This window comes from Serinus canaria, chromosome 2 (genome assembly GCF_022539315.1).
Source record: "Serinus canaria isolate serCan28SL12 chromosome 2, serCan2020, whole genome shotgun sequence".
Taxonomy (NCBI): Eukaryota; Metazoa; Chordata; class Aves; order Passeriformes; family Fringillidae; genus Serinus; species Serinus canaria.
In genome coordinates this window covers 61643481-61667959 of record NC_066315.1, presented here as the reverse complement: position 1 = coordinate 61667959, position 24479 = coordinate 61643481, and the positions used below count along the sequence as shown (strand labels likewise).

Genomic DNA, 24479 nt, shown 5'->3' with positions numbered 1-24479 from the left:
CTCTGTCCATCATTATCAAATATCCTAAATACCCATGTTCAGCGGCATTCTGCTGGTACTTAGATTATGAGTCACTGGGTAATTTAGCCCTGCGAGTGAGATTGTAAACTGTTCTCCCCCTGCCTTTTCCAAGAGGAGATGCCAGTGGGGGACCTTCATTAATATGCACTGTAACATACATCTGTTAGCCCCCTCAGCCACTCCATGAAAATACACAAGGGGAGGGGGAAGAACAGAGGAAGAGCTTTAAAATGTTTGTAGCCAAGGCAGGAGGCAGGGATGCCTGAGCTGTGTCTGTCAGTCTGACAAGGACCGCAAGCATTTGCCATCTCTATGAGCCATTCTTTGTGGCTTTACAAGCATTGAGGCATTAGAAATAAGAAAGGCACTGGCTCTGACTGAGGAATAATAGTGGAGCTCAGGTTGGTAATGCTGCTCAACCGCTCAGTGTTAGGACTGGATCTTGGGTGTGGATGCAAGTGACCCACTTAAGGTTTTGTGTTGCTGTTGTTCAAAAACCCTCACCGTCTACCTTCTGTCCCATTGAGACTCAGCTACGACAGAGTCATACTTCATATTCATCTATAGGAACATCTGGCCCATGTCTAACATTTAATTTCCACACCATTAGAGTCAAACAATACGTGTACATCAGTAGATAATGTAATGCATTATCACGCAAGGCAGAGAGCAGCAATTTATTAGCCTAATTTAAAATAGCCTTCAGCAAAAAATAGTGCATCTTAATTCATGGATCTGAAAGGAATGACATATTTTCCTGTAAAATGCAAAGGTATGAACAGAGACATGCTTTTCCACTGTGGTGCATATATTATTTCTTTTTCTTGTAAATCTTGTAAAAGATGAAATATCAGTTCTCTGTCCAAAAAGAAGAAAAAAAGAAAAAAGAGAAAAAAAAAGAGAAAAAAGGAAAAGTTCAAAACCAAGGTACATCCATAATAATACAAAAGGAGAGATCTTACCAAGGGGACAAAAGAGAAAAAGCTGCCCCAGAATACAAGCAAAAGTGACCTTTCTTTTACAGTGAAGTTGTGATCTGAATGTGAAGATCACTCAGATTTTCCAAGCTCATATTTCAACAAATCCGGGCACCTCAAGTGCACATCAAGCATTTCCTCCTCTTTTTATATCTATTTCTTTAATCTGTCTTTTCCAATAAGAGACATTCTCTGGATAGGACCAAAAATATCAAAACAAATTAGAAACCTTTGCTGACCTAGCAAAATGAGTCACTTTTCCCAAGCCTTTGATTAAAGGCCGTAACTTCCTTCTAGGGGGAAATTAACTTCCCAAATGGCAGAGCAACACCAGGCTTATATGACACCCAAAGTTCACTTCGCTCTGAAGCGGGTGAAATTTTCTCACCTTTGGTTAATAAATACATCACAGGCTCTGACAATACCACTCAGCTCCAATCTCTAATGTACCCAAGTTTTACAGCTGTCTAAAGCTGAGATTTGTATTTGGCAGCTTTTCTGGCTATCTTTTTTTTTTTTTTATTTGATATCAAAATGTCATTGAAAAACTACATAGCCTTGGAGAAAAGTCTAACCCAGTAAATCCCTCGTTGTTTTTCCCACAGTGGAACAACTGTGCTAGGAGAACTAGAGGGTTGCCATGCCCCACCGGGGATACAGCCTGGAGATGGGAGAGTGCCCACTCCCTCAACAGCACTTTAAAGAAAGCAGATTATGAGAACATGTGTCAGGTGTTTTAAGAGCTTCTTGGAAGACTTAGGTACAATAACCCATAATTCTGGTTCTGATCAGCTTGAGCCCTGCCAAAATGGAAACTGTGCAGCAATCAAAGCAGAACTTTTAGATGACTGGGAAACCCTTAGGATAAAAAAAATGCTTATCTCAAATATTTGCATCAGTGCCACCCTTGTTTGTCAGTGCCTGAATGGGGACTACCAAAATCTCAGCTGTGGACTTTGCCATATAAACATATAAATTAAAATCCCGAACAAAAGAAGCCTTCAGGTTAGTTATTCTTTTGGCTTTAAGGACAATGATCTCCTTTTCATCCCCATGAAGTGCTCCTTTCAGTGGGCTTGCACAGAATAGCATAGGGATGATTGGCAGGGGGGGGTTATGAAAACACAGAGAAGAACAAAATGGCAGCAATCCCAGGTTCTTGTGGAAGCTCTTCTGGTCAGCCAGGGGCAGGACCTGCTTGCAGACCATCTACAATGCCGCAACTGCACTGACACCACGGGGCTGGGCTGGGAGGAAAAGGGTGAGGGTGTAGGAGCACACTTCACCTGACAAGGGATGTTGAAACTGGAGATACAGCCCCATGCAGAAAATCTCACAGCAAAACTGTGACAAGGCATGCTTATCAGCAGTGGCAAGGAGAATTCTGGAGCTGAAACTGAAAACCGGTATAATTGATCAAATTAAAGAAGTATTCACCAGAGAGACAGTTTTCCTCCTTGGAGAAGGACTGGTATTTATGTGTGTAGAAAAGTACTCTACTACTAACTTAAAACATGAAGAAAGGCAAGAGCAAGGAGGATCCAAAATGCAGGCAGGTAACCCAGCTAAGCATTCAAATAGATCACAGATCTTCTGAAAAGTACAATAAAAGAAGAAGGTCTCAGAGGTTTAGAAAGAGTCACACCTGACACATATCAACAGAAAGAGAAAACCAGAAAATCTTAGACCAAACAAAATTCCTCTCATCCAAATGGCTGGTGTACTGGAAGGCTTCATCTGGATGCTTTGCAGCCTGGCTGCAATACAGCACCATGGCTTGGGGTGGGGGTGGGGGTGTGCAGTGTGTGAAAGAAGTGAATGATGACACATTAGCAAAAGATTTTGGCTTTTCCATCTCAGCTGGAAAAGAAGGGGAGAGTGTCCTCTCTACCATACCCCATGAAAAAGCGACCTGGAATAAAACTGGTATGTCTTACCTGACCTTCTCTCTACCATCCCCTTATTAAAAGTCATGGGAACATATTCTCCTGGCACAGTTACTACCCTTGTAAGGATGCAGCTTATTCTGAGGTACCTGTGTCTCTCTAGGAAGAAAATAAGACAAAGAAAAGGTGCTTGCATTAATGCTGCCTCAGGGCACCAGCAAGTTACGGGTTGGTGGGTTTTACAAGACTACTTACTATGCTATTCAATTAAAAAAAAAGAGCAGTTACCATAGCAACACCCACATCTAATGGCTCTTATGCTACCTCTGAGATACAAAGCACCTTCTTACAGAGATACATTGACCAATACAGCATGTCGTGGGAAGTTTTATGCTTCAAGCAATGGTTTAAGGGGGAGAGTGTGCGTTCCAATAACCAGACATATTTATATCCCCAGGTTGTAATATTAATTTATAACAAATTGTTTTCATTCCTTGATATCTCTTTTCTTCCCATTACTGTTTCTTTTCTAATAGCACTTCCATTTTTTTCCTTTCCTCGCCTCCCCAGATGGATGATATTTGATTAAGTACAGGATGAGATTTGCATATGAGAGCTCTGGGATATGTCCCACTGTTAGGTGGGTCATATCTGTCTCTAGATCTCATATCTAGGAAATGCTACCACCTTATCATAGCTGAGCACTCGTGGTGGCCAAAGGAAAGCCAGGGGCGAGTGGGTGTTTGTGGAATGCAGTCTGGCACTATTGGTGGTAAAAGATGGGTTTGCTGTCCTGAAAAGGGATGAAGGGCAGCAATTTTTATTTCCTTTGCACAGCAGGATTAAGTGGGAAGGTGAGGTGGTGGCGTATCTTCCCCAGAGGTGTAGAAAGGGGTGCATAAGTGTCCTTCTTGTCCTTTGTTGCAGGCATGGTTGAATGGGAGAGAACTCACACTCTCTTTGTGGCGAGAGCAAAGTTAACATCCTCCCAGACATCCTGGAGCTGGAGTGCCACAGTCAGAAATGTGAGGAAGAGAGAGGCACAGCTGGGCCTCAGGACGTCCTCCTCACTCCTTGGCCCTCTTTACAGACATTCTATTTCTCTGCAACAAGTCACAGAGCCTGAGCAAGATGCCGCAGGATTCTGCATCCCCTGTCCCCAACTGCTGCTTTAAATATACCCCTACCAAGTGGCAAATTGCTGGGCCACTGTCACTTGGAAAGGCAGGACTGGCTTCCCTGGGGACATTGGAGGGGTGAGGGACAAATGCAAGAGTCCCAGAGCTGCTTACCTTTCCCTGGGCAAAGCCCATCTTGGGCCCTCTGGGTCTCACAGCTTGTGTGCCACTTGAGCTCCCACTGTGCCTCTGAAATGTGGGGTCAAAGCTGACAATTAGTTTCCAGAAACAAAAAGGAGAAAGTGAATCTTCAATAACCTCTGATTTTGAGTCTTCTAATTATCTAACCAGCTCAGTAGGAGAGGAACAACATGTTTGTCCTTCCTACACCAAATATTGCTTGTAAATCTAAACAAAAAAATTCCAGAAAAACCCATTAGTGATTTAAAGAAAAGAGGATACCAATTAATCACAATAATTATTATTTAGATATAGATTATCTTCAGAAACACAGGACACAGCTATTTTGTCACTGCAGCATCACTGAAAAATGTCTTTCATTCAAATTGCAAGATTGAGCATAATTTCCATGTTATTTTTCTGTGAGCACAGGGCTCCATGTATTATTTGTGATGTTCCTAATTTTTAATTACCCCATATTAAAACAATGGAATGATATATGATGAATGAAACCAAGCATATGTTAAAAACGTCTAAACAGTTTTACCTGGCAAAATGAACAGAAATATAAATTGCTTGTAGTGCATATTTAAAAATTCAATAGCAAGCTAAAATTATCATTTGCATTAATGTATTCTGAAATATGAATTATTAAGTGATTCACATTGGTGCAACAAAAGCCAGTTTGGAGAACCTAGCTTTAGCCTGCAGCATTCCTCAGCAGCCTTATCTTCCCAGTCCCCTCTAAATAGTGCTAAATATATAAAGGAGATTCTTCTAATTGGAAAAATGTATAGAGAACACCTGTATAAAAGAAAGAAAGCCTTTCACAATTCCAAGCAGCCTTAAAAAAAACCCTCTCAAACAAAAGAAATTCAAATATTCAATGCTATTCAAGTCTCCCATCTCTTTTTCTCTTTCCTTTTTAACCCTCTTTGTACTTTGCACTCTTGTAATTTTTTTCTTTGCTTCAATCCCAGCCATCACGTAGCTTTTTCTTTTATTTTTCTCTTTTTTTTTTTTTGTTCCCCTTTTGTCCCTCCATTCTTTGCATAAAGTTTCATTGTTTAGAGGTCAAGGCAATGACCTGCCGGAGGGAAGTGTGGCAGGTGCCTCTGCCTGTGATGCTGTGAAGGAGCTGGGGACAGCTGTGACAGCATCCCAGAGGAGCACTGGGTAGTGGGACAAGGAGGCTTCCCCATCTGTGGGGCAGGAGGGCTGCCTTTCCTCTCTAGGCAGTGTCAGGGGTGCATCAAGGATTGTGCAGGATGAGAAGTCAGACTGACACATTATTTGGTGCTTCATCCAGTGAAATCTTAGTTCACTGAGTAATACCTCCTCCTCTGCATTGTATAAAAAGGGAGAAACCTGCCAGTGAGGTCTTCTGGGTCTGGGGCTTGGGCTTCATAATTCGGGATCCCTTTGTAGGACATTTTTTTTTCCCTGCCTTTTTATTTTTGGCTGAGGAAATGAGATCCTGATCCATAGCAAGAAAGACAAGTGCTAGGTAAAGAAAGACAGCCCAATGATGGAAAAATAGCCCCAGGTCACTCTTGGACTCCTGTCCTTCTTCTGTTGTGCTGAAGGTCAAAAACAAGCTTGTGAAAGAACCAAAGTTTTCAGCCTGTATTCCCAGCACTATGCTTTCACTTTACAAACTCAATTTCCCAGATCACTTCCTGAGCTCCAACTAACTTCAAAGAGAGGACAGTTGCAAAATGTCTTTGTTGACACATGGCTGAGATGCTGCTGCTTCTCAAAACAGTTTATCAGTCATGAATGCCAGGTCTGTGATGTGCATTGTACAGCCCAAGTTTACAGACTTCCTTCTGCACTGAGACACAAAACTCAGCACTTTGGAAATTGAATTTCTCTTCAAGCCATGTGATTACAGATATATTCTGACTCACTATTTCCATTTCTCTTCTGTATTAGTAAAGAGGAAAAAATGGTCAGAAAAAATAGTTGGAAAAAATTACCTCTGTAGGATTATTTCTATAAAAATTCATTTAATATGCAAAGTATTAGTCTGCTCTGGGAAAAGTGACACCAAAGAACTTACGTGTAATTATGTCTATGTGTTGTGCATATACAAACACACACACACACACACACACACACAGAGTGCCTGATGAGCTGTGCTAATAAAGAAACAAAAAGAGGATGTGACATTTACCCAATACAATAAACATAGGTCAAAAAATAAATTGCCACAGGATCATTAGGAGCACAGTTATGCATGAATAGCTTTACATGGCCAGCAGTCTTGCTGCTACAGCATCTTGTCACCACACAAGTATCTTTAGGAATCCTCGTTGCCCTTGTAATATTTTAGTCCTGTTCTCCACTCATTAGAAAGGAGTATAAAGCTTGAAGATGAAGTGTTTTTTCTGCTTTTGTAAAATTTATTAACCTGGCTGGATACTTTTGTTATATTATTAAGTTTCAGGCCCTTGAAAAAAAATCTGCTGTGTTCTTGGCTCCTCAGATTTCCTGGAGCAGAGAGGAGATTAATTACATGCATGCAGGCAGAAGAAATAATCTGTCTTGCATTAGATTTGAATTTTTCAGTTTTCTACATCTTTGAATTTCCCCATGTTTTGGTACCAGAATCCATCATACTCTCTGGGATAGGAGTAGAGAGGGCAGGACCTGCAGAACAAGCTCCTGCTCATGCGAAGCGCCCATATTTGTGCCCGAGAGATCCCAGACCAGAGCGCATCTCTTGAGCTTGCCCAGGGAGTCCATGCTCTTCACATGCCCTGTGCTGGAAGACTGAGAGTCCTTCAGATTTTGTGGGGATGAATGTATGTGGAGATATGCTCCTGTATGAACTTCCAGGTGGCCAGGACATGCTGACAGATGGACTGCAAGAGGAGTGTCAACTCTGGCCCATTTTGCCCATACTTACTTCAGACATCCTGAAGTCTCACACTTTGCTGCTTTTCATGGGATGTGTCTGAAGTGAACATGGGTAAAGAGACTGGGCTCCACCTACCCCTGAAGATGCATTTCCAGGTAAACCTCTGGCTCCTGCAGGGATGCTTCCAGTCCCTGGTGGTCCAGAGCAGCTAGATCCCTCCCAGTTCTCCACATGGGACAGAACTGAGGCCAACAGTTCCCCCATGTCATCCCGTGCCTCGTTATCCGGATCAAGCCATGTCTGGGGAAGGGGGCACCTCTCCAGCCTGCTTCACATTCCTTTTTGGCAAGATTTCTAATTTCTTACTGGCCCAGTGAGCGCGGGGTGGGAAGAGTTCCTTTTGGGCACCTCATAGCTGGGTTCCAGGAACTCTCCCCTTGTGTCTATCTGCTGAACCTCATGAACTGAGGCAGCAATTACTGCTCGGGCCCCTTCTTGGAGACAGCTTGCTCCCACCTGCCGAGCTTAGCTGGGCAGTGGTGAGTCAGGGGCCATGCTTGCCCATTTCTCCACATTGTTTCACGTTCAGTTAAAAACAAAGCTGTCAGTAATTAACAAAACATGAGATATTTGAGAAACCAGATTTGCCAAGCTGCTATTTTAGCAAATCATAACGGTGCTGCTGCCAAAATCATCACTTCTCTTCTCCCCTCTGCCCGCCCCCCTCCAGAATCAGTTGTGTGCTGTGAAATTGAAAAACTCTGTGTGAAGGAGGAAAGTGAGGTTCAAAGGGAGCTGTGGTTTTTCAGTTTGTTACACTACCAATGCAAAACATGCCATAAACAAAATTAATGGCACTGTCTAAAAAATTCTCGCTTCTTTGAATTTTTCTTGCTGTCTGAGTAATAATTAGTGAGCTGGTCCTAATCAAACAAAACAATCACCTACCATAGAGCTTTGTGAAGCAAAATTAGCATTTTCTCCCTTTAAACAGAGGGAAATTCAGGCTGGCAGAGTTGTAGTAATTCATACAATGTGGTTTGTAGGCCAGGAGTGAAATATGCAGCTCCAAGGGCCCAGTCCAGCACTTTGACTGCTGAACTGCAGTCAAAGTGTCCCCTCCTGTTGCAGGATGGGCTCCCAACATCAGGAGTTATTACAGGCCCCATTCTGCACCACACTTACTTAGTGTTTTAAGATGTGCATGATGCTTGTATCACACAAACTTTTACTGGAACAGAAAGCTCTCACTCTCTCACCAGAATTGCTTAGTATTGGCCAAAATCTAATGTATGGCATAATCTAAAAAACTTTATTGCTTAAGAGTGTACTCTTTTAAAGAATCATAATATTCACCACTCTTTAGGCTTTGTTCTTAAATCAACCATGCTAGCAAACTACCTTGACATTTCTAAGAAATCAGCCACAAATCAGATACCAGACAGAATGAGATTCCCTAGGATTTTTTTACAGGAACAAAGCTGTATGAGGTCAGGCATTAAATAGGGTGGAAAAAGCCATATTAAAAGCCTGAGACAAGACCTGCGTGGGTCATTAGAAATTTTCTGTCTGACTTCTGTGGACCCTGGATGAGGCTGTGAAAGAACATTATGATTTCACATGTCAGTATTCAAACTTCAGGATGTCAGAGTTAGGATATTTACACTGCCCCTAGGCATTTGGATTTGGTAGCACTATTTTTCATATAATCCAGTCTTATAGGAGACAACTTCTTTTAGAAACCAGATAATAAATGTTGAAGGATAATTTAATGCTGGGATGCTGATGTTAAACTCACTGATGTAATTGATTAGTGCATCTTTTTTGACTAATGGTGACATTTTCTGAAATGCTTAAACAGCTGAAGAATACAAACTAATTAAAATGAATTTATGTCCCTTTGTAAAAAAGGGAGGCATTTTCAAAGTTGTCCAATTAGGATACTCTTTTCCCCCTAGAAGTGGGAGAGACTTGAGTGCCAACTTTCTAAAACTAGTTTTGAAAATCTCACCTTTAATTCTTTCTCTGAAACATATTTTAGTATTTTTCCATCCCAATACATTTATGTAAGCACTGTCACTCCATCTTGCTCTTCTAACAGGTATTTTCACCAAAGACAGCAATACTGAAATACTCATGTAACCAAGATAACTCCTCCAGTACTGCACCATCACACTTCTCAACATGTGAGACAACGTCTATCCAAGGATTCGATGGAATTTCCTGGAGTGCTTTAGCTCCTCTCTAGTTTCCCACTCTCCTTTTGCTGATTGCCTCCTAACACACAGTCCCTTAAAGCTAAAATAGTCTGCCACCGGCTGTGAGTGCATATGTAGGCATGAAGTTGCCTTATTATCCCTAACAGTGACCCATCTTGGCTGAGAACTTTGCTGAGGGTTTCTATTCCGTAGCATTCCTTCTTGGGAGCTGCACTCACTCCATGTACCTGATGTGCTGTTAATATGAGCATTAGCTTTTATGATTGCCCTGACCTGGTCCTAGAGGCATTTGCATAATTATTTCATGCTAAGTAGAACAGCTTCATGTCTCGAGGAATCTTCCTTGCACCATTTCCAACGGTGCACATGGGAGCACTAGGTTCTGGCATTCCTTCAAAACTGGGTCTCTCATATCTGAAGAGATCAGGTACACAGTCTCTTCTCCCCTTCCCTCTTCCCAGGGCTAGCCCTCAAGTGGAATTTAGGTGTGCTCTGGGAGCTCCTGCTTGGCTGGCCTTTAATACCAGCTATTAAACATAGGGGAAACCTAGAGCTTGAGAAACCCACCGAACTTCTGATGTGAGGTGGGTTTCTGAGGAACAGCTCAACAGTTACCTGGTTTAAAGGGTTTAGTAGGTCAGCACAGGCAGAAGGGAGGCCAGTGCAGGGCTGTAGCTACCTCCACAGTCAGCAGGCAATCAGGCATTGTAAGGAGAAAGTCCATGGTGTTCCAACACTGCAGTAAGACTGTGCTCAGGGATGCTGTTTCGGCTGCTGCTGATCCACACCAAGACTGCCTCTTCTAGCCTAGCCCGAGGCATGAATGCTGGCTACCATGCCCACAGCTCATCTCCAGGATTGTAGTCTGACCCAGTTAAGGCAAACTGTGCTTGTTTATCCTTGACAGTTTTGATAGTAATTTTTTTTTGGTAATTTGATCATTCTGGCCAGGCAGGGAGGGATGATCATCCTGGCAGCAGATCTGAACTCAAGGGGAGAGGGAGGCAAGTGCCTATAACGAAGATAACTGATGAAAATGGGCTGTGTTTGATAATCTCTTAGTTCATATCAGCTGCAGCCAAAAGAGCTGGTTTACATCTGATTATAACCTTTGTCTTCTAGAGAGCTCTGAGTCCCTTGGTGGATTTTAGCAGTTTCAAGAAATTATCTGCTATCTGCATATCCTACATTGCTTAGGTATACAAGCAAGATATTCCTTACAGCCCCTCCCTCAGACACTCTGGAGACACGAGACAGATGATTCCAGTCTGGATCCATTCCACTACAATTATCCACTGTTTTTTGGGAACATTTTTTTTATTTAAATAAATCAAGAGGTTTCATTTAGCACATTGCGTTTGTCTTGGCATACACTTCACACATGCAGAAACTCTATATTAAGGCTTTCATGCAGCCGTTAGCAAAAGAATCAGCCAAATGCATCCCCGGTGTGCAACTGCACTGACTTCAGTGAAGTTTCACCAGGGTATCCCTGTTCTCTTGATTTGTCCCCCTCGTTCTCATTCCAAAAGACAAAACAGAGGAAAATGTATGTTTGTATTTAGTTAATGCAACATATTCCCCATACGAGATGCATGTAATCCCCTGCACTTCATTGTCTTCTACATTGCTTCCTGCTTTATAGGACGGATTTTCACATTTATCTATCATCCTGGTTTTATGACAGCTTCCATAACAACATGGAGGATGCAAGAACAAGCAGTAGGAAGTCAGGAAACATTAAAGTCACCATTTGCCCCTAAACATAAGATAGCAACCTTAAAGTGAGCCTGTTGGCACCAGCAAACACAAGAGCAGCAGGAGTCACTAAGTTTTGCATGCCAGTCATCAAGGATCAGGTCTTGGCCCTATTTCAGTCTAAGGGTTTGAGGAGCAACATCAAAAAAGTAAGAAGAACCAGATCCAGACGGGCTGGTGTGGTCTGAGAGATGGGCAGGACATCACCTGGCTTGCAGTGCAGTGATTGCACTGCCTGCATGTCATGGCTCCAGGTTTGCTTCAGCTGGTGTCAAGATAAGCAGAGCTCTGCCTACCAGAGGAATCCATCCAGAAAAGTCAAAGCAGAGTGATACCTGTCGGGGAGGTGGGACTTGGATTGAGCTACCCTAAAAACTCATTTTTGTCACTTTTATCACCTACATGAATAGAAACATAACTGCATTACAGACTGTCATAGAATCACAGAATCATTACACTTGGAAAAGAACTCCATGATGATAAAATGCTACAGGCCTGGGGACACTGGCTGGAAAGCTGCCCAATGGAAAAGGACCTGGAGGTGCTGGTAGACACCTGGCTGAACATGAGCCAGCATGTGCCCAGGTGGCCAAAAAACAGTGACATCCTGGCCTCTATCAGCGATGGTACGGCCAACAGGACCAGGGCAGTGATTTCCCCCTATACCCAGCACTGGTGAGGCCACACCTCAAATCTGTGCTCAGTTTCGGGCTTCTCACCACAACAAAGACACTGAGGGGCTGGAGCATGTCCAGAGAAGGGCAATGGAGCTGGGGAAGGGTCTGGAGCACAAGTCCTGTGAGGAGCAGCTGAGGGAGCTGGGGATGTTTAGCCTGGAGAAAAGGAAGCTCAGGGGTGACCTTATCACTCACAATCGGTGTAGTGAGCTGGGGGTCAGTCTCTTCTCACAGGTAAAAAGTGACAGGATGAAATGGCCTTAAGTTGTGCCAGGGGAGGTTCAGCTTAGATATTAGGATTTTTTTGTTTTTGTTTTTGGTTTTTTTTTTTTTGTGGGAAAAGTTGTAAAGCATTGGAACAGGCCCAGGGAAGTGGTTATAGCCACCATCCCTGTAAGTGTAAAAAAAGCAAGCATATTTGAGGACATGGTTTAATGGTGAACTTAGTGCTGATGCTGGGTTAACAGTTGGATGTGATGATCCCACAGGTCTTTTCCAACCTTATGAGAGGACATAGAGGACCTTATGAGAGGTCGTAGAATCATGATTCTATGACTCTATGGACAGAAATCACTGTTTTTCCTGACACTCCTGCATCTTCCTGTGTTTTGTCGTGGCATGATCTCTGCAATACTGTGTTTCTGGGTGTTGAAGCACTGATGAGCATTCAGAAAGTATCCATTCAGGATAAGGATGGGCTTGGGACACATGGCTAGGGTACAGACTGAAGGGCACCGTGTGGTTAACGTGTCAAGGAGAAGGCGAAAGACTTATTTGATCACCATTCAAACAGGGTGCAGAAACCTGATAATATGTGGTCTTTTCAATTTAGCAGATATGTAACAACATTCTGTGGCTGGAAGTTGAAACCAGTCAAAATCAGACTAAAACTGACATGCATATTTTTAACATTCAGGATAATGAAAGTGGATTTCCCAAGGGCTACAATAGGGTATACATTATTGGAAAACTTTTCAATCAAAAGAAAATGAGGCTGGATTTTTGTTTTCCAAATAGATATGCTCTAATTCAAGGAGGAATTAATTGAGGCCAGTGCTGCAGTCTGCACAATAAAGCAGATCACGTTAAATGTAACCCTTGATGTTTTGAGCATCTTTTACTGGCAAAGAGGCCCAAAAGCAGGACGATCCAGATAAAAAAATAGTTGTATTTATTGCTAACACACACAGCAATAGGCCAGGACTAACATTATTAGGCTAAGCATTCATATGCTCAGTATCCATGGGGCAGCCACCTTGTGAGTCTCTGCTGGCCAAGGTGCTGTCAATCAAGCAGAGAAGTGTCAACCTTTGTTTCTCCTTAGAACATGCAGATGCTCAGTCCTGTTGATGCACTGCCTGCCTCTTCTCTGCGTTCTCTCATAAGGTTTTCAGAGCTTGACAAGTCAGTGATGGTTTTCCGCTTTTTCCCCCTGCTGAATCTCTGATGATTTTATTTCTCTGCTTCCAACCCACGCTATTACTGACCTTACAAGCTCACCTCTGTGGTCCCTCTTTGTTTCTGCCTTCTTGCCTATCAAAATCTCTCACCTCCATCATAAAATGGGAGTGACAGCAACAGCTCATCTCTGTTAAAACTGAGCCCTGAGTCACAGAAATAGGTCCAGTGGTACCATTTGTTTCCACAGTCAACAAACACACAAGGGCCCTTATCTGCTCCAAGGCTTCCCCTCATGGTTTGCATCCCACATGGACACATCTCTTAATGAAAAGTATCTGCTCAGCCTTCTTATGCATGAGGGCTGCAAGCACATCCAAAGAGATAGAGGGAACGGTTCCCACTTTCCTTACCCCCACGTAATGTGAGCCATGGCTATGGAAAGTTGGAAAATCAGCAATTAAAAAGAAATTCTGCTTTTTGCACAAATACTGAGAGTTATGTATGATTAGGGTTATGAGGGCTACTGAGGGCTTTGTGATTAGGATCTCATAGAGATGGGTGAAACTGTTGGATAAATAGTACTAGGCACTACTGTACTCTTATATTTTGCATTTCCCATCTCCCTCTATAACTGTAACTATGCAGAAAACCCAAAGTCATGACTGTGGTTGGGGATAATGTATATGCCAAAGTTCAAAGAGCTACACCAATTCTCTAAGGTTTTAAAACTGCCTAAGAAATGTAACAGAAAGAGTGCAGTTCCCCCTCTTCCCCCATCCCCCTCCACCCCATTTTCTAAATTCAAATCTTAATTACAAAACAAAATTCAGCAACTTCATCCTGGGTTCTTCAAGAAATATGTAATAATTTGGATAAAATGTCAACAGAATTATGAAAATTCTGCAAATGCCCTGTAGAATTAAAGTACTTTACTTATAGGGAATGCAAAACAAAGGATTCTCTAGCAGTGTAACAAGTGGTACCATAGTCCTTAGTATCCTGCTTCACAAGCTTCTGTAGCATACCACTGTCCTGCAAGCTACACAAAATCTGTGCATGCATCCCTCTCAGCACTGGTATGGCAAGCAGAGGGGAAAAAACTTCCTTCAGCTTTAGTGCAAACACTTCCTTGGTGGACAGGCAAGTAATGTTTGTTCTGGCTGTAGTATCTCTTTTAAAGGTTATGTATTGCTGTGTCTGGAAACGTGTGTGTGAAACTCTGACAGAAGGATTATAGAGATTGATTACACTGGACATTTTTATGTACTTGTAACCTGATAAAAAATATTTCATTTTTATGTCCATAGATACTTAGAGAAGTAAAATAACAGCAACCCCCTGCCCCTCCCCAGCCAAACAACCCCCCAAACCCGCAACACCCTGGCCCCAACCAACAGAAGCAAAACAGTATGAGAGGACAATGAAATTATTTATACAAGCACCTACTTCACCTCCAAATAAGACTCAAGTGAGTTCCACCACTAAGAGCTCTCCAAAACCTCCCCATGTGAAACCTCTGCAGGAGAATGTGACATGCTTTCAGTCTGGCTAGAAAGGGAGAGCCCGCCTGATGAATTCGGCTAAAGGTAAAACTCATGAATGCCACTGAATGCTGCTTCACATCTCTGTGCTTATCTCTTTTTCCTCCAACTTCTGGGAAAGAAATGCAACTCATCTCTTCTTACCTATTTCCTCACCCAAGGAGAATCAGCATCAGCAAGGTTCTCAGAAATTTGTACACATTGTTTTTCTTCCTCTTTCAAAGAGTCAGGAAGATTACAAGGTAACTGTTCTCCAAGCATTAGGGCACTTCAGCTTCTAACAGAAAAAAAAAAAAAAAAAAAAAAAAAAACCCAAAAAAACCCAAAAAAAAACAAAACAAAAAAAAAAAAAAACAACAACAACAAAAAAAACCCAAACAAACAAAAAAAAAAAAACGGAGCAGGTTCCTGAAAACAATTCCTTGTTTCTGTTTTAAATTAAAGCACATCCATTCTCAGAGAGACTGTTTTGATCTGGATGTTGAGGCAACATTTTTGTTGTTTCTTATTTAAAAGTGCTCATCCATACTCAGTCATGGCAGAGACTGAGTGCAGCATTACTTAGGTGTCTGCCTGGGGTGTATATGTGTGTATGGATGTGTCCTATTTTTGAGCTATTTTAACTTATGCTTCATATTCTAGTGCTTTCTGATAAGTAGAGTTTATGTCAGAATAATTGGCCTGAGGATTTTTCTTTCCAGTCCAGTACATTTCTGAGGTACAGCTACATGGGAGATAATGGAAATGCCTCTGGAGTATCTGTCTGACAAGGGAAATAGCGAGAGTAAGGAGTGAACACAAAACAGGGACCTTGTCAAAGAGTGTGCAAGTGAATCAGTCCAATCACTCACTGTGGGTGACGTATCTGAACAAATTGAAGCTGACACAATGGTCAATTTGACTGAGGAAAGTATAATTTTGGATTAGGGTGAACACCTTTAATCTGTCAATTGTGGCAGTCTTAAACTTGTAATTGAAAGAGCACAGCACTGCTTTACTCCAGATGTCAGTCAAACCATTCCCCCTCCTCTGATCAGTTTGCAGTCTCTTCTGCATTTACTGATTAGTCTCCTAAATATGTCCTCTTTTAGACAAGATTCTTTGCTCCACCTAAAAAAAAATATCAATCTAATAAGAGCAGCCCTTCAGAATAACACTTTGGTTCACCTGATTTTCAAGCAGATGGTATTCAGGGCACAGGAAACAACAAAACAGAGCATCGCCATGTGTTTAATTTTAGCTCTTGCTCCCTGAATTGCTGTTTGAGCTATAAAACACTATCTTACTTTTAGTGTGCTTGTGTGCCTTGCCATTCCAGAATTGAAGTCATACCTCTCTAGTGCAATTCAGAATGGGGTGATTTCCACCCTGGGAGCACCACTCCCAGAAGATGGTTGAGTTTCTGGCCCGTCTTACTTGTCCCACCTGTGCAAATCTGGGACAGGTAAGTGAATGATTTCTGTAGGCATCTTATTCTCAAAACTGTTTGTGAAATTACAGACCAAGGATTCTGACTCATGAGAAGTAAGCACATATTAACAGCTTCAGGAGAAGAATTACTCCATCCCTGCCCACTTGCATGCAGATGGTTCTATGATTTATCAAGAGAAATGGTCCATATGCTGCTCACAGTCTCCTGAGAGTTTTACCCTAACATCCCCTCTTCCAATGTTTAGATTAAAGCAACATGAAATGGAGAATAAAATTAGCCTGACCTTGCAGTAAGCAAGGAGGTATCAGAATGACTTGCTGCTTGAGAGGCTCTCCACTTCTTTGCAGCATCTCAGGGCAATTCAAGATCAGAATAATGGAATTTTCTGAGCTGGAAGAGACCCACAAGGATCATCAAGTCAGGAGTTTCCTTATCTTAGCTCATGCTGCAGGTGAGCCATACCCCACACTAATATCCTTCTCTGAATACTGAACATGACATTCTCTACAGCAGTTTGAATTCTAGCCTCTTTAATTTTATGGTCATCTCTGATACCATTGTTTTAAATGTTTGCTACTCTTGCAGCTCTAGAGGCAAAAGGAGATAGGAACCTCTTGTCATTATTAACAGCAATGCTGTCTTTGTGAGGCAGGCCACAGGGAAGTACTGAAGAGAGAAGCAGATTCCCTTTCCCTGGCAGGAGAAAATACAGCAAAATATTAAAGTAGCTAAGCAAACTCATTTCTTCAGCATGAGAGGTTGAAATAAACAGGCAAAGAAGCATCCCACCCTCCAGAGCTTCTCAAGAGTAAATCATCCAAACTATTAGTTATCCATGCTCTACTCTGTCATTATTCTCTGCCTGTCAGCTCCTTGTAAGGGCTGCCTGTTCCACCCCTCTTGTGTTATTATGGTTGCCATGCCCTCCTCTCACCAGCTCCTATCTGTTATAATGACACAGTGAGGGGAAAAAACCCACACTCAGGCTTCCAAATTACCAGGAATTAGAGGAACAACAATAAAATTGCTTAAAAAAAAAAAAAAAAAAAAAACCAAACCAACCCCTCCCCCTCCCCCCCCCAACACCCCTCCCCAAAAAACAGAATAAAATAACCCAAATGAGAAAATGAGAGAATTTTGCAATCTGTAGATGATTTCTGCTTCTGGGATTGCATACGTCATTAAGATTTATAGGTCAGTCCAGAGCTTAAAGAGCAGATGTTTTCTCATTATTTATCTTCCTAGCTAAGGCAGAAGATTCCTTTTTAAGGAAATCTGCGTAACACATGCAATGGAAATAGATCAGGTCCTACCATCAGCCTTTTTACCCAGCTCGTAAAGGGTGAGCTGAGACACCCATCAAAGAGCAGTTTCATTTTACCCTCCACGACAGAAAGAAATGTGCTCACTAGTGTCTGATACTGAAAATGTCAAATAACAGAACTGAATTTTACCTCTTATCTGGCTGTCCTCTGACTATAGCTATGAACATTCGAAGAGTATCTTGTATGAACTGGCTAGCAGGCTTCAGCTTCTGCACACTTCATTCCAAGACCTGGATTTTTGGGCTTTAATCAAAAGATTACTTTGGTCCAAGTACTATTCTGAATAATATCACTGCTATACGTGCTCTCTGTAAAGCACAACCTGTTAGTGCTGTGCTGCAGTTCCCCAAACTGATCAGAGCAATGTCACTTCGACAGGCACCTGTCCTCAGCAAGAGCCCTGCTGGACTTTTTACTTAAGTAGCCACAGAAATGAAGCAGCTTTCAGGGACCCACTTTTCTAACCATTGCACCCCTTTGTAGGCCAATCATTGGGCACTTTGGAGGCAATTTGCATAGGTCATCTTCTGTTATAAGATGGAAAGGAAAAATCAAAATACAAAATATTCAAACAAAATATTCCAAGAACTTGGATTCTGCATTTTTTCTTGTATCCCTTTCATCAGAAACACCTGATTCAGAGCTACAGAATAACCTTTCCATCTTGCAACATTCTTCCAAAATATATGAGTTCTACACATTTATAACGGCCATAAATCTTCACATAGACTCTTCGGTCTTATTTGTCAGTGGAATTGGTCTGAATAGGAATCCCACATATTCCCAAGGCAGCTGGGGCTGTGTCTGACCTTTGAAGTGTTTCTAAATTCAGGATCACAGAATGGTTTGTATGTGAAGATTGTTTTTCTGACTGCTCTTCCCTTGAAGAGATGCCTCTGCAATCCTCCTGCTCCAGGCCTTAAAAGCACTGCTGAGATGGCTCCTGCCTGAAGAACCCACTCAAGGCCACACTCCTCCAGGGTGATGGATTCACTTTAGAATCAAAATTAATTAAGAGAAAAAAGGAGGCAGGCTTGCACAGCAGCCTCACTATCAAACAACACCATCAATAAAGCTCTCCAAGTAAATCATCAAAAGCCTTCATAATCCTCTGCAGAGCCAATGTCCTCTTCTTGTGACTCTGTGGGATCTCCTTTCCTCTGCAGATGTCAAGGCAGAGGAAATGAAAGAAGCCTTGTCCCTTTTCCTGAGATCCCAATATTTTATAGCAGCCACCCTGCTTCTCAGTATCTTCAGACTATTAAAGCTCAAAACCCATTGCTGATGAATGGGAATAACCAATTCCCCGGAGCCTGCCTGCCCCCTTTAGCAGATATTTTGCTCTGAGAAATACCACCACTGACCCCCACAGCCGCTGTGATGATGAGGTGCTGTGTGAGATTTTAACTGCAGCCAGGGATCAACAGGCCAAGGCCAATTCTGTGAGGTTCAATGAGGAGAATGCCACCTCCTGCACTTTGGCCGTAACAACCTGTCAGGTTCAAAGTAGACAGGACCAAAGACAGGAGTGAAAAAAACCCACAAATCATCCTTCATGGTATGAGAGAGCCATCCCGAAAACAAGCCACCTCCAGCATGGGTCTGAGGTCTGCACAGCTCTGAGAAAACTCCAGGGTCAGCGTTAGACACAGGCACACCTGTTTGCTTCCTACTGTTTTACTGTATTTAGCTTTGGTGTGGCCTCACCTTGAGCACTGTGTGCAGTTCTGAGCCCCACAGGGTAAGACAGATGTGAAGCTCCTTGAATGTGCCCAGAGGAGGCACCACAGCTGGAGAAGGGGCTGAAAGGCATATCCTGTGAGGAGTGGCTGAGGACTTTGTGCTTGTCTGGTTTTGAGAGAAGGAGTTTGAGGGGCAACCTCACTGCTCCCTACAGCTTCCTGAGGAGGGGAAGTGTAGATGGAGGTGCTGAGCTCTTCTCCCTGGGATCTAGGGTCAGGACATGTGGGAATGTTATAAAGCTGCATCAGGGCAAGTTTGGACTTGACATTATGAAGCAGTTATTTACCAAGAGGATGGTCAAACCCTGAAGAGGCTTTCTAGAGAGATGGTTGATACCCTGAGCCTATCATATTTAAGAGGCATTTGGACAGTGCCCCTAATAGAATATTTTGACTTTTGGCCAGCCCTGAAGTGGTCAGGCAGTTGGAATCAGTGACCACTGTATGTCTCTTCCATCACTACTCTTCCATTCCACTCTTCCTACAACACAGCTCAAACAAAGATGGAGGCCCAGGACTGAGCTGAGATGGGGCTCCTGGGTCCATGGGAGGAGGTGTGAGTGGATGCCACAAGTTAGGCTAGTCTTGAGCATTAAGGATCATTAGTGCCCTCAGGACTCTGGCATCTCTCATGGGGCATTGATCTGTCTGCCTTTAGGTGACCCAGTGAAGGAGCTGAACCAGCCTGACCTCTCCATATCACCCATGGCAGACATTTGGATTTTTACAATATAGCTGGAATTTGCTTAGATTAGCTGGATGGTGTGACTGTCCCACTGCACAGGTAGTCCCCCTCACTACCTGTATCTGTCTGGGAAAGTATAATAGTTCTGTACTTGTGACTCTCAGGCTCTGCTGGATTTTCCTCTAGGTAGGCTGCACCCTCTCCTTAGCCCTACAAATTCCAAAGTTTTCCTCAGTCATTCTCAGAGCAAATTACCCTCTGGTTCTTGTCTTTAACCTTTTTCCTCTGTATTTACACAGCAGCTCAATGAGCCATCTGTAGTGCCAGTCTATCCATGCTCTGTTCTACTGTGTCATAAGGAGGTAAAGAAAACACATTAAAAAGCTGTAGTCAGTGCTGTGTGCCAGCTGCTAGTGTCCCTTGGAAAATATTTGCACTGTTTGTTACTGACATGAAAGTTCTCTTGGTAATTGGAGTGCTGCTTATAGTTCTTCAGGATTCCTTCCCTCTTTGGCTACCCCAGAGAAATGTGCTGTACGGGCCAATATGAGCATTCAGCTGAGCTGATCCAGTCCAGTACTTTTCTGTATTAGGCGAAAATGTTGTTTTCATTACCAATCTTTAACTTAAAAAAAAAAAAAAAAATTTAAAAAAGAAAATCCCTGCAACTGTAACTGTTTCTCATAAAGTCCACATTGCATAAACACTTGCCCCAGGTCCTGGGAACAACAGCCCGTTCACACATGGACTGCACCACAAAAGCAATAGCTCACAGTGGTCAGGCCAGGGCAGAACAAGGACGCGCTCTCTGTAAGGGACAGATGGTATCTATTTAGCCAAACATTCTTCCACTAAGGCTGTTTTAACGCCCAGATAATTTTTATCAGCTTCTTATCACATTTGGGAGCCCAGCATGCTTCTGATAGAGGCTGTGTAAGTGCTTCCCAGAGAGTGCTGTAGTTTCAGGGTTCAAGGCAGCATATCAGCATGAAGAGGAGGTGTGTGGATGTGGAGGGGTGGAATAAAAACAACCCCATGCCATGTTTGCTGATTTTGAAATGTTCTTGGATGATTTTCCAGGTAGAATATAGATGCAAGAACGTGGGAGGCCTCTTTCATCCATATTCAGTTTTGCTGTACATTCAGGGCCAGACTGTGAGCCTTTAGCTCATCTGTGTGTTTTTTATGCTGACACGAAGAAGGTCTGCCAGTGCTCTGAGCAACTCAGAGATGCCTCACTGGCATCTGTAGCCTGGTATTAAGCCCAAGCTATCCTGGCTCACATCTGACTGCAAAATTCAGTGTAGACAAGTAACTCAGCCTGGCACCCACTCCTAGGAATGCCTCCCTTCCCAGATACTTCTGTTGTGAGGACAAGGTGTTACTCATCCTCACTACGCATATCACAGGGTGCCTTACTGTTAGAGTGTCAGGCAGAGCTGTCATCTGAGAGCCCCAGTGCAGCGAGGTGACGCAGCCCTGTGTCAGCCCCCGTGAACTGTGACAGCGCCGCATGCGACACGGGGAGCGCGACATCGGCACAGTGCGGCGTGCACCAGAGCACCTTGATGTAAAGAGAGCTTGGGTGTTCAGAGAGAGCAGAGAGGAAAGTATGGGACACTTATGAAAGGCAAAGAAAACTCTCTCTCTCTCCCCCCCCTCCCTCCCTCTCTCTCCTTTTCTTTCTTCACCAGGGAACTGGCTCACACAGTACTACAATAACAAGAACTGGCAGGCTGCCCAGCATCGCTGTACTTTGGTTGTAAGTGAACTATGAGGCTCAAGCAATCTTCTGGGAAAAGTTCACACCAAATGTATTGTATGTTATGTTTTCCCCTCATTGTATTTTTTTCCAAAACAGTCTATTATATTCCTTCCCTGTTGCACTGTGGATTTCTTTAAGATCCCCAGGAGCTGCCCTTTTTAAAACCAAACATTTGGGTAATCGAACAGATCTGTTTTTTGAAGTAACAGAGGTAAACTAGTAATCCTCCTCTTAGAGCCAGCCTTAAGAATAAAACCAGAGCACAATTCATTGAATGGTGAGGGTTTCTGTTGTTGGAAATTCATTTGCTTGGGGCTTTTTTTTCAGTTAAAGCCAAAAAGTTAAATAAGAGAAAGAAGTGTGCCATTAAATCGCTATAATTCTCTATATGATGTACATCTTCCATGGAGTGGAAGCCAAGGCAGAGGGAGCTTTACAATAGTAGTGCAGTGAAAAAAAAAAAAAGTTCCAAAAGGTATGTTCTCTGTTTCACTTGAAGCTTTCAAAAAAAGTCTGACGTGGTTTTACATGATAGTCCTGGACATCTCAGAGATGGCAGCTGTAACTTCCACTGTTAAGATGCCTTCACTTATTTTTTCCTGTTTCTCAATACGGTTTTTGCACAAGCATAAAAAGACACATTTTTTAAGTTCATAGAAACTATGAACACATTGAACACAATTTATCTGACAAATCAGACCATGGACAGTCAGTTGGAAACTGGGTAACAAAAGTATGCCAGCCCAGGTACATATTCTCCGTATCCCTGCAACTACAGATGCTGTGAATTTATAATTTACTGTTGTTTTTACTAATTAATTTTACTGTATTGTTGCCTAGAGGCATTGGTGAAGCTCTGCATTGCATTGTGTGAGGTGTTGCACCTATGCATAGGAAGTTTCTTCCTCAGAAGATTTAGGAGGTTAGCTTAGGGTCGTTTTGCAGATGTGTTGCACAGTACACAAAGTAAACTCACAGCAAACGTGAAACAGTTAATTCAGCTTAAATTAGCAGTGGTATCAAGTACCTGTAATTCCAGAAAGCCTTGGTAGGAGTTTTGGGTGTTCAGCACTTTAGAAAGCCAAACTGAAGTTGCTTGCCATGCTTCTGACAAAAAGTCCTTAGAAATTAAAGACAGAAAAGAATTATTAGGTTATCAGTCCAAATTCATCCCAGAAGAAAACCCATTGAAGTCAATGAAATTTCACTGGGGATGGATTTGCCATAGCAAGATTGATCCCTATAGTATATTTAGAAGTGCTTTGTCCTATACAGTTTTAATTAGCTACACATTAGTCAAGGAACTGTACCATTGTTTTAATCAGGTACCCTAGCAGAGAGCTGTCTCCAGCTATCCTTGTCCACATTTCCCCTCCCACCCACATCCCTTGCTGACTCCTTCTCACCCCCTCATTATTTTATCTCTAATTTGGCTAATGAATTTCTCAGACAGAGCCTTCTTTCATGTTTGAGAAGGACCTTGCCTGTATTGAGGCTAAAGGAAAAAAGACCAAACCACACTGAAGGAAAAAAAAAAGGACCAGAAAGAAAGACCAAATTCTTCTACTGAGAAAAGCAAAAACATCTAAGAAGCTTTAAGCTTCTCTTTGTCACTCCATCAAAGATATATAGCTAGGTCACTGTTTTTCACCCCAGATTCTGCATTAAGGTGAGCATGAGTACTTTAGTCTTGACTTTGCAGTTTCAACACTGACTCGCTGCATTGTCAGGGCAAGTGGTTCTTGTTTCAAACCTCTGCTTTACCAGAGTTACAACAGCCCTAATCATTCACATGTACATGTAAAGAATTTCTCATGTTACTTCACAGAAATCAGGAAAGCCTTTTAAATTCTCTAGTGGAAAAGTACATGGAATACAAGGCAAAGTACTGTTGACATCAGTAGTACTGTCTTTTTTTTTCATCATTCTAATGCAAGCATTAATCTTTTCTCTGAATTTGCCAATTATTTTTTTTACTTTCTTTAATGAAAGTTCTAACAAGATTATAGGGAATTTGTAGTCTCTGTATGCTTTCAGTCATATAATTACAACTAAAACAACTGTCTTGAGAATAACTGCAGAAACTGTGGGTTCAGTGCTGCCTTCTGCCAAAGGAAAAAAACCATCCACAACTAAGGAAAAAACCTCCAAAACCACACTGGTAAAGTTACTAAATCCCATCTACGTAAACCTGTGTGTGTTCATTTCTGAGTCACTGTATCATTTGACCATGAAAGAAACAAGACAGTTAGCTTGAAGAATGTCAGGAAGACCAGAATATAATTTTTAAAAATGTCATGTTTTCAGTTTTCTTAATGCTCTTCTAAAACAGGCACACACTCACTTTAAATTTAACCACAGAGCTTAATTAAGCTTCTTCTGATAGTGCTGGGAGGGTTCCATGTTGTCTTCCTGTGGTCATTTCATCAGCCAGGGCTTTTCATGTAAGAATGTGCTGCATCCATGTCACAGCATGGGGTCTCATCACAGACACCTGCTCTCAGCCTGTGAACACAGATTTTAATCCCCTTCCCTGCAAAAATGGTGACAGAAGGACATGTTATTTAATTACTCATGCATGCTCTCCAAGACAGGGTCCACAGCTCCACTTGTTTCATATGGCTTGTGCTATTTTTGGGGGGTGATCAAATAGGATAGTTGTCAAAAAAGGAGAAGGCTTCACAATAGATTTCTCTTTGCTATTTGATGAGAGCAATAAATGAAAAGATTGGCAGGATAAGAACAGAGTGGGAACTGAAGAAAATCTAGGTATGGTAAATATGGCCATAAAATTGTTTTTGACTTCTTGTGCTCTCACTGTGAAGATATGTAAGGCAAGATGCACTGTGTAACTTCACTCTCCTCCCCTACAAGATCACGGGTCCAGCA

General features: G+C 42.4%; 1 long non-coding RNA gene across 1 annotated transcript; it reads right to left on the bottom strand.

Annotated features, from left to right (window-relative positions):
- Positions 1-305: 305 nt before the first annotated feature.
- LOC127059269 (uncharacterized) lies at positions 306-24121 on the bottom strand. Its single transcript, XR_007776901.1, has 6 exons — positions 23935-24121; positions 22618-22710; positions 4177-4251; positions 2936-3043; positions 2285-2394; positions 306-879 (listed from the first exon to the last, which is right to left on the bottom strand). It is a non-coding gene; the product is annotated as an uncharacterized LOC127059269 (long non-coding RNA).
- Between the last annotated feature and the right edge of the window lie 358 nt (positions 24122-24479).